Source organism: Cyprinus carpio, chromosome A25, assembly GCF_018340385.1.
Source record: "Cyprinus carpio isolate SPL01 chromosome A25, ASM1834038v1, whole genome shotgun sequence".
In the NCBI taxonomy this organism is placed as follows: Eukaryota; Metazoa; Chordata; class Actinopteri; order Cypriniformes; family Cyprinidae; genus Cyprinus; species Cyprinus carpio.
The window spans coordinates 484,750-493,740 of NC_056596.1; the positions used below are offsets into that span (position 1 = coordinate 484,750).

At 36.2% G+C, this 8,991-nt stretch overlaps 1 long non-coding RNA gene across 1 annotated transcript; it reads left to right on the top strand.

Moving 5' to 3' along the window:
- Window positions 1-2,437: 2,437 nt before the first annotated feature.
- LOC109071671 lies at window positions 2,438-8,774 on the top strand. Its single transcript, XR_006153560.1, has 5 exons — window positions 2,438-3,006; window positions 3,491-3,553; window positions 3,668-3,767; window positions 8,115-8,212; window positions 8,713-8,774. It is a non-coding gene; the product is annotated as an uncharacterized LOC109071671 (long non-coding RNA).
- The last annotated feature ends 217 nt before the right edge of the window (window positions 8,775-8,991 follow it).

The following is an 8,991-nucleotide window of genomic DNA, read 5'->3' on the forward strand; positions in this document are numbered from 1 at the left end:
TATAATAATTTAAATATTACTTAAATGTTTTTTAAGTTTTTAAATATATTTTTAAATATGTATTTATAAATGTTATAAATATTTATAAATAATATAATTATTATTTAAATATTTGTTAAATTATTTAATTGGAATTAATTTAAATGTACATGAATTTGTTAAGTGAGCGTTTGTGTTGGTGTGATGGAAAGTGTGTGGCTAATAAAGTGCCTCGAGAGACGAGAGATGTGGTGACCCTTTAGTCTGAAGCGGTGACAGAGTAATTGACCTTTCAGCATCCGTCCTCTCTAAACCAGTGGGAGCAGATCCTCCCTGTCCAGCAGCGAGGGTGTGAACTTGTGCTTTTCTTGTTGGTTAACAGGAAGTGACCGGGTGTAAACGGCCCCGGGGTCCCTGCTGTTTGACAGAAACCATGGAGAACCTCCATTATGAGCAAATGCAGAGGGAATAAAGTGTCAAACCACATGGGAGACGAAACAGAGAATCATTCGAGCACATTACAGGGCTCTGTGACTGAAAACTACTGCCTGCGACTATGCAACTGACCTGATCATCATGTTTGTGTTTCAAAGGTTTCTACTTATAATGTGTTTATAAAAAATAGCAGACTGTATGATGCATAGCTGTTTTCATGCACCATGCTATGGTGTTCTAAAGTACTTCAGTGTAAACCATGTTGTACAATTGTCCAAAAATGACACGGTAAAGTGTGTTTTTTCTTTGGCTGCTGTTACAGTCGAGCTTTGAATCGCAGGCCGGATCGAGTCGGGTTCAGTGCTGTGTTATCGGGGTGGTCTGAACACACCTCCAGATCTCAGCGGAGAGTCCAGCCCTGTTTATGTTCACTTCATCATGTTCACACGTTTCTTGTCATTTAGCAATCCTCAAGCCTCCTGTCTCACACATTTAGCCCTCGACTTCACGTGGTGCAGGCTGTGTTTATTTAAAACTTCACCTCCTCGGCCGTCAGCAGTCCTGTGTGTGGCTTATAGACTTATAGCTTCCAAATGGGACGATTCATCTTATTTTATTTGTTACTTCTTCTAATTGTTGTTCACCTAATATAATTTATATAAAATTGTGATATTAATTAAATATATTTAAATTGATCTAGTAAATGTTTAAAGTAATATGCATGTTGATATTTACATAATATTTTTTTAAAACTAAGTCATATTGAAGTTTATATTTTTTACTTTTATCTAAAAATCATCAGAAACTCTCCACATGGTTCCATGTATAAACTCTACAGACTCTGAGCACATGAAGGAACCCTGTGGAGAAAATGAAGCGAAGGCCCGTGAGCGTGATGTGTTTCTGCATGAGCTGCTGTGAAAGCAGCGGCAGGGACTCGTGGTTCCACATCATAAAGTTTTAATTGAAATGGGTCTCACTGGGTCAGTCTGAGTCTGGAGAAGGATTTACTCTTCTGAACGTATCTGAGAGTTTCAGGCATTTGCTGCTTTAAGCCGTGACACTGCAGACACAAAACATTGTTTTTTTTTATGCACTGGGCAGTTTTGAGATGTTAAGCTTTTTGGCTTTTCTGTGTTTTTTTTCAGACTAGTGTAGAGAAAACATCCAAAATACACTTTTAAGCGTTTCTTTTATTGCACTTTTTTTTTGATTTTTTGTGTGTGTATTTTTATTTTAGTGTGCATATCTTTAAAGCCCTTTTTCTCAAAATGAGTTTGTTTCTCCACTTCAGCAGCACTTAAATACACCAAAACTTAGAGTTTTATTCCTGTCTATATTCTAAATGTTTTTACTGAAGGGTTTGTTCATATATCAATTGCTTGTTTTTTTTATTTTTTTTTTTTTTTTTGTTTTTTTTATGTTTCATTTAGTTTTTTCAGTTACAATGCATATTTTTAAAGGCCTTTTTCTCAAAATTACTTTGCACTTAAATACACCAAAACTTAGAGTTTTATTGCTATCTATATTCTGAAGGTTTTTACAGAAGGGTTTGTTCATATATCATTAACACTGATTTTTATTTTATTACACTTTATCTATTTGCGCCTATAGATTTCAATTACAATACATATTTTTAAAGGCCTTTTTCTCAAAATTACTTTGTTTCTTCACTTCAGCAGCACTTACAGACACCAAAACTTAGAGTTTTATTGCTATCTATATTCTGAAGGTTTATACTGAGGGGTTTGTGAATATATCATTTGCTTGTTTATTTTTCCACTTTATTTATGTGTGGCTGTAGATTTCAGTTACAATGCATATTTTTAAAGGCCTTTTTCTCAAAATTAATTAGTTTCTCCATTTCAGCAGCACTTACACACACCAAAACTTAGAGTTTTATTGCTATCTATATTCTGAAGGTTTTTACTGAGGGGTTTTTTCATATTTCGTTCACCTATACAACATTTTATTCCTAAAACAATCATGAAAATGTTTTTTTGTTTTCTGTCAGTTCTTATTAATGGAGTGATAAAAAGAGACATTTAAAATCCCTCTGTAAAAACCTTTAACTCTAACATGTCAACAAAATCAAACACATATTTAGAACCTGGATTTACCCAATGTTTAGATTGTTGTTCCGGAAATATTTGCGTATTACTGCATATTTAATTAGATAATGCCTCATTTACGTATTTAAACAACATTTCAGAAAAAATGTTTGGATTTCCTCATTTTTTATTTAGATTTTTTTTACCCTGTTCACCTGGGCTGTCTTTCCTAAAGGAATCGTCCATCAGACTCAGAGAGATGTGTGACTAAAAGTGTCTGCTAGTCTGTCGTCACGTTCTGGTCTGAATTTATGAGGCATAAACCATCTCTACATGATCTATATGCTTCCAGATGTTGATCTGAAATACACGTACGTGTTGTTTTTCTCCACTATAGTTATGTTTTTGTCTCTTAATGTTTGTGTTTTTTTGTTTTTCCTTTTCAGGCTTTTGGAAATGCCAAAACAGCCCATAATAATAATTCCAGCCGCTTTGGCAAGTTTATTCAAGTCAACTATCAGGAGAGCGGGACTGTGAGAGGGTGAGACGCTCTTTTTCTGCTCAGAAACCTCGTTGACTGTCCTGTTTGTTGTCTACATAAGGCCTTTAAAGTGTTCTACATATAACCAGCAACCCAAAGAGTGCAACACATGTGGAATAAGAGATTCATGCACCGCACACACATATTGGCTGATATAGTCAATTTTATTTAGATTAAATTACTTTTATTGATACTTTTAAGTAGTGAATGAATTTAATACTAAATATTATCATCTTATAAGACGATGCCTACCTTATGGGACAGCCTTGGACATAAAATCGGAATAGCAATGTGGCTTAGTGCTATTGAGAAATCATAAAAGCTGATTTATATAAATAAATATGTTCAGTCTTGTGGTTTAGTGGTATTGGGAATTTGTATTAGTTGTTTTGTGTAATTATATATGTTCGTTTTTTATTAGTGTTTTGTTTTTTTACTGTTGTACTATATATATATATATATTTCCATTGATTATTGATTTCAGAGCTTATGTGGAGAAGTATCTTCTGGAAAAATCCCGACTAGTTTATCAGGAGCACAGTGAGAGGTACGTCACATGATATCATTTATTTCTACCTAAAATTATTTGTTTGTTGTTATTATTTAGAGCACTGGTCAGTGTTTATTTGATTTATACTGTATAATATTCTCTCTCTCATAGAAACTATCATGTGTTTTACTACCTGCTGGCCGGAGCGAGTGAAGAAGAAAGAAAAGCGTTTCATCTCCTCAAACCAGAGGAGTATCATTACCTGAACCAGGTACAGCTGCTCAAACCGGACATAAACCAGATTTGAGAGTGCGGTTATTGTAGATGCGTCTGTCTGCGTTCGTTCCGAATGAAAAGCACAACATGCAGAAAAACATCCTCTAAGCTCATTTTCTGAAAGACATGCCCTGTAATCCCCGGCAACACAAAGAGCTGGATGATGTTGAGGCTGTTATTTTCTTTTTGTGATGGACTGTAATCCCCGGCATGTAATAGAGGTGGATGATGTTGGCTGGATGATGTTGAGGCTGTTGCCGGGTGCCGCTGTTACCACGGTGACAGTAGTCAGCATATTTGGAGGCGCACATGAATAATAGTGAACACATACATACACATACATCTGATGAAATATATAATATAACATGATTAAAATAATATACATTAAGTACTTTTTATTGACTCTAATTGCACTGAACTGAATGAATCCTGATTAAATTCAGTTTAGTAAAGAAAGGAAATGTAATGTTGTCTCTTTGCGAGTGAGTTTTTACACCCCTGTGTGTGTCTAACACTCGTGTGTGTGTGTGTGTGTGTGTGTGTCTAACACTCGTGTGTGTGTGTGTGTGTGTGTGTGTGTCTTTATAGCTCATGTGTGTGTGTGTGTCAGATGTCTGTGGTGTGTGTGTGTGTGTGTGTGTGTGTGTGTGTGTGTGTGTGTGTGTGTGTCTTATAGTCGTGTGTGTGTGTATGTGTGTGTGTGTGTGTGTGGCCATGTCATATAGTCATGTGTGTGTGTGTATTGTCATCATACACTCGTGTGTGTGTGTGTGTGTGTATGTGTATGTGTATGTCTGCCGTGTGTGTGTGTGTGTGTGTATCTTATAGTCATGTGTGTGTGTGTGTGTGTGTGTATGTGTGTCATATAGTGGTGTGTGTGTGTGTGTGTGTGTGTGTGTGTATATCTTGCAGGCGTAATGTGTCTAACCTCGATGTGTGTGTGTATGTGTGTCTTAGTCATGTGTGTGTGTGTGTGTGTGTGTGTGTGTAATGTTGTCTCTTTGCGAGTGAGTTTTTACACCCTAATTGTGTGTTCTTTATAGTCATGTGTGTGTGTGTGTAGTATAGTCGTGTGTGTGTGTGTGTGTGTGTATGTGTATCTGCTCGTGTGTGTGTGTGTGTGTGTGTGTGTGTGTGTGTCTTATGTGCGATGTGTGTGTATATGCCTCGTGTGTAATGTCATCTTATAGTCGTGTGTGTGTGTGTGTGTGTGTCATATAGTCGTGTGTGTGTGTGTGTGTGTGAGTGTGTGTGTGTCCAGCCTCGTGTGTGTGTGTGTGTGTGTGTGTGTCTTATACTCGTGTGTGTGTGTGTGTGTGTGTGTGTGTGTATCTTATAGTCGTGTGTGTGTGTCCATGTGTGTGTGTGTGTCTAACCTTTCGTGTGTGTGTGTGTGTCTAACCTCGTGTGTGTGTGTGTGTGTGTCTTAGTCATGTGTGTGTGAGTGTGTGTGTGTGTGTGTGTGTCTAACACTTGTGTGTGTGTGTGTGTGTGTGTCTTATAGTCGTGTGTGTGTGTGTGTGTGTGTGTGTGTGTGTGTGTTATATGTGTGTGTGTGTCTTATATAGTCCTGTGTGTGAGTGTGTCTTGGCGATGTCGTGTGTGTGTGTGTGTGTGTGTGCATGTGTGTGTGTGATGCTACAGTGTGTGTGTGTCTGCCTCGTGTGTGTGTGTGTGTGTGTCTTAGTCATGTGTGTGTGTGTGTGTGTATGTGTGTGTAACACTTGTGTGTGTCATGTGTGTGTGTGTGTGTGTGTCGTATAGTCGTGTATGTGTGTGTGTGTGTGTGTGTGTGTGTCTAACTTGCTTGTGTGTGTGTGTGTGTCTTATACTCTGTGTGTGTGTGTGTGTGGCGATGAGGCCAGATGGTGTATGTCTGTAGCTCTTAACCGTGTGTGTCTGCCTTCCAGATAACAAAAGAAAGTCCACAGACTGTGCACTGTGTGTGGAAATTAACCTTGTGTGTGTGTGTGTGTCTGAGACCGATGTCGTGTGTGTGTGTGTGCTAGGCCTAGTGTGTGTGTGTATCTGTGTGTGTGTGTGTGTGTGTGTAAGTGTGTTCCGTGTGTGAAGCTTCTCCCCGTTGTGCTCTTCTCCCGTTCGCTTTCTTCTTGTCCCTTCTGCTGCATTATTTGTGTCTGTGTGAGTAAACGACCAAATCTAATTAGCAGCGTTTAATGAGGTGCTTGATGGGAGAGGGACACTTTGACTCGATTTGAGACGTCTTAATAGACTTATGGATCTTGTAGACACTAGACAGTCAGTCAGTCACGCAGACTGCTCTGATAGGAAGGGTCTAATCTTCCTAAAAATACTTAAAAGTATTATTCCTTAAGTATTACTCAGAAAACTGTAGAGTAGACTGTATTACCAGTTACTCACAAGTGTTTATTATTGCCAGAGCCACAAAGTAGCCAATATCTGTCCATGTTTCTCTCCACATCTCGACTCGTGCACAGAAAGCGATCGGGGTAGGGTGTTGTTTTTGTTTAGAGCTGGAGATTGTGAATGTAGTTGACGTGATAGGTAGAGATGGCGATCGAGATTAAGATTAGAAACATTCATGTTTTCATAACCACTGGCCAAAAAAACGAAACTAAAATTAAATAATCTTTGAGAGCAAGGGGACCCCCTGGTGTTTTTCGGGGGCCTTAAGCAGCCTGCATACTTTTGCGTATAGGGAGGATGGGCTCTGATTGCTACTAATGTTTATTTCACTCCACTGTAAGCTGTCGCGTAGATCAAATTTGAGATTTATTTATTTATTTTTTCCCTTAGTGTTTCATATATTTATTTATTTGAATTTATGCTCATCTGCACAGACCAGGATTTTAAAAGAAACCTTTTTGCATTTTATTTTATTTTATTTTATTTTATTTTATTTTATTTTATTTTTATAAATTATTTTATTTTTTTTTTTTTTTTTTTTTTTTTTTTTTTTTTTTTTTTTTTTTGCTTTTTTTTCAGATATATATATTTTATTTTATTTTATTTTATTTTATTATTTTATTTTATTTATTTTTTTTTGTTTTTTTAAATTTATTTTATTTTATATTATTCTATTTCTAAATTTCATTTAATTTTGTTTGTTTTATTTTATTACATTGAATTTAGTTTTCATTTTATTTATTTTTATTTCATATTGAAATATTCATTTTTAATGCTTCAAATGTTTATTTGATTTTATTTTTGCCTCTAGAATCCAGAGAAATCTTATTGATTCTAGTTTGCGTTTGTTTAGTTCTTGTCTCAGCACAGTTTTAATGGTTTTATACATCATCAGTGTCATCCAGAGACCGTTGTGCTGCTCTTTTGTTCTGAGAGCTGCTCTTGAAATCAGTTTAATGATCGGCTGTTTGAGAACCTGGTTTTACTGTCACCGACTGATTCTGAGATGTCTGTGGGTCGTAAATCCCGAACACTCGTTACAGTGATCCGAACACTAACATCAGGCTGTTGTTAGGGTCAACAGGAAGTCGTGTGTCTCTCGCCGCCTCACTTCCTCTGTTTCTGTCTGTCCTAGGCCTACACTGTATTAAACTGCTTACCTACCCGCATTATTTTACTATTACTGAGATACTGTCATAGTTTTTATTTGTATATTAAATTTTTATTAAGTTAAGTTAATAAGTTTTATTTATTTTTTATATTTTATATTTATAATTTTATCTAAAGTTTTAGTAATTTAATTTTTTTTAATTACTTTAGAAGTTTTTTGTGTGTTTATTTTTTAATGTTTATATAGTTTTTATAAATTTGTATTTCAATTAAAATTAAGCTAAATGAAAATGAGAAATGTTGCCTTGGCAACTAGCTCAAGTTGTCTTTTTTTTAATAATAAGAATTCATAAGCAGTGAAATGAATAATTATTGAACATTAATTAAAATTATTTTAATATGTTTTAGATAATTTTATTTTTTTATACATTTTATTTTAAGTTAACATTTAGTTATTTCAAGTAGCGAATTATTTGTATTTATTTTTTATATTTATGGTTTTAGTTTTATTTAAATCTAATAACCCTGTTACCTGCACTTTATTAAAGTGATAATTCATCCATAAAAAATAAAATATTTTTTTTTCCATATGATATATTATAATAATTATTAAATGCTAATATAATTTTAAAAGTAATCATAAACTATATAATTAATTTTGATATATTTTAATATAATTTTAAAATATTTTTTTTATATTTTATTTCAGATAACGCTTATTTTATTGCACTTTATTACAGGGATACTTCATGCAAAAACAAATCTTCTGTCGAGCATGAATAAAGGTTAAATGTGGGTCTGTTTTGTGTCTTTGTTAACGCTCAGTGTGTTGTGATTGGCTCAGGACTGCTTCACGGTGGAAGGTGAAGATCTGAAGCATGACTTCGAGCGCCTGCAGCTGGCCATGGAGATGGTGGGCTTCCTGCCGGCCACCAGAAAACAGTGAGTTACAGCCTGAAAAACCCCAGACAGCTCACCTTAAAACGCTCTCTGCCTGTCAGTCATTTCCTGCGTTAGGGTTTGCCGACATCTGATTGGCTGACGTGCTATTAAGGGGCGGGGTTTGGATGATGTTTGGGTTTTGCCGACATCTGATTGGCTGACGTGCCATTAAGGGGCGGGGTTTGGATGATGTTTGGGTTTTGCCGACATCTGATTCGCTGACGTGCCATTAAGGGGCGGGGTTTGGATGATGTTTGGGTTTTGCCGACATCTGATTCGCTGACGTGCCATTAAGGGGCGGGGTTTGGATGATGTTTGGGTTTTGCCGACATCTGATTGGCTGACATGCCATTAAGGGGCGGGGTTTGGATGATGTTCGGGTTTTGCCGACATCTGATTGGCTGACGTGACATTAAGGGGCGGGGTTTGGATGATGTTCTCTGTTGTCAGTTTTCTGCGTGCTTTATTGAGAGATTTGACTCAGGTTTTGTTCTCCGCAGAATCTTTTCTTTACTGTCTGCGATCCTTCTGCTGGGGAATATCCGTTACAAGAAGAAGACGTGTATTTTTTCTTTGGTGTGATATCTGGAACCCTGAGGTGCTTCCTGTCGTCTCTGAACTGCTGAGGTGATGAGGCGCCTCCACAAAACATCTGCAGCCCTCTCAACTACTTTTCTCCCCTCTGGAGTCACATGCAGTGATCACAAGTTTATTACGTAATTTTGTTTTGTTTATTATTTTATTTTATTTCTTAATTTAATTTTGTTTCATTTTCATTT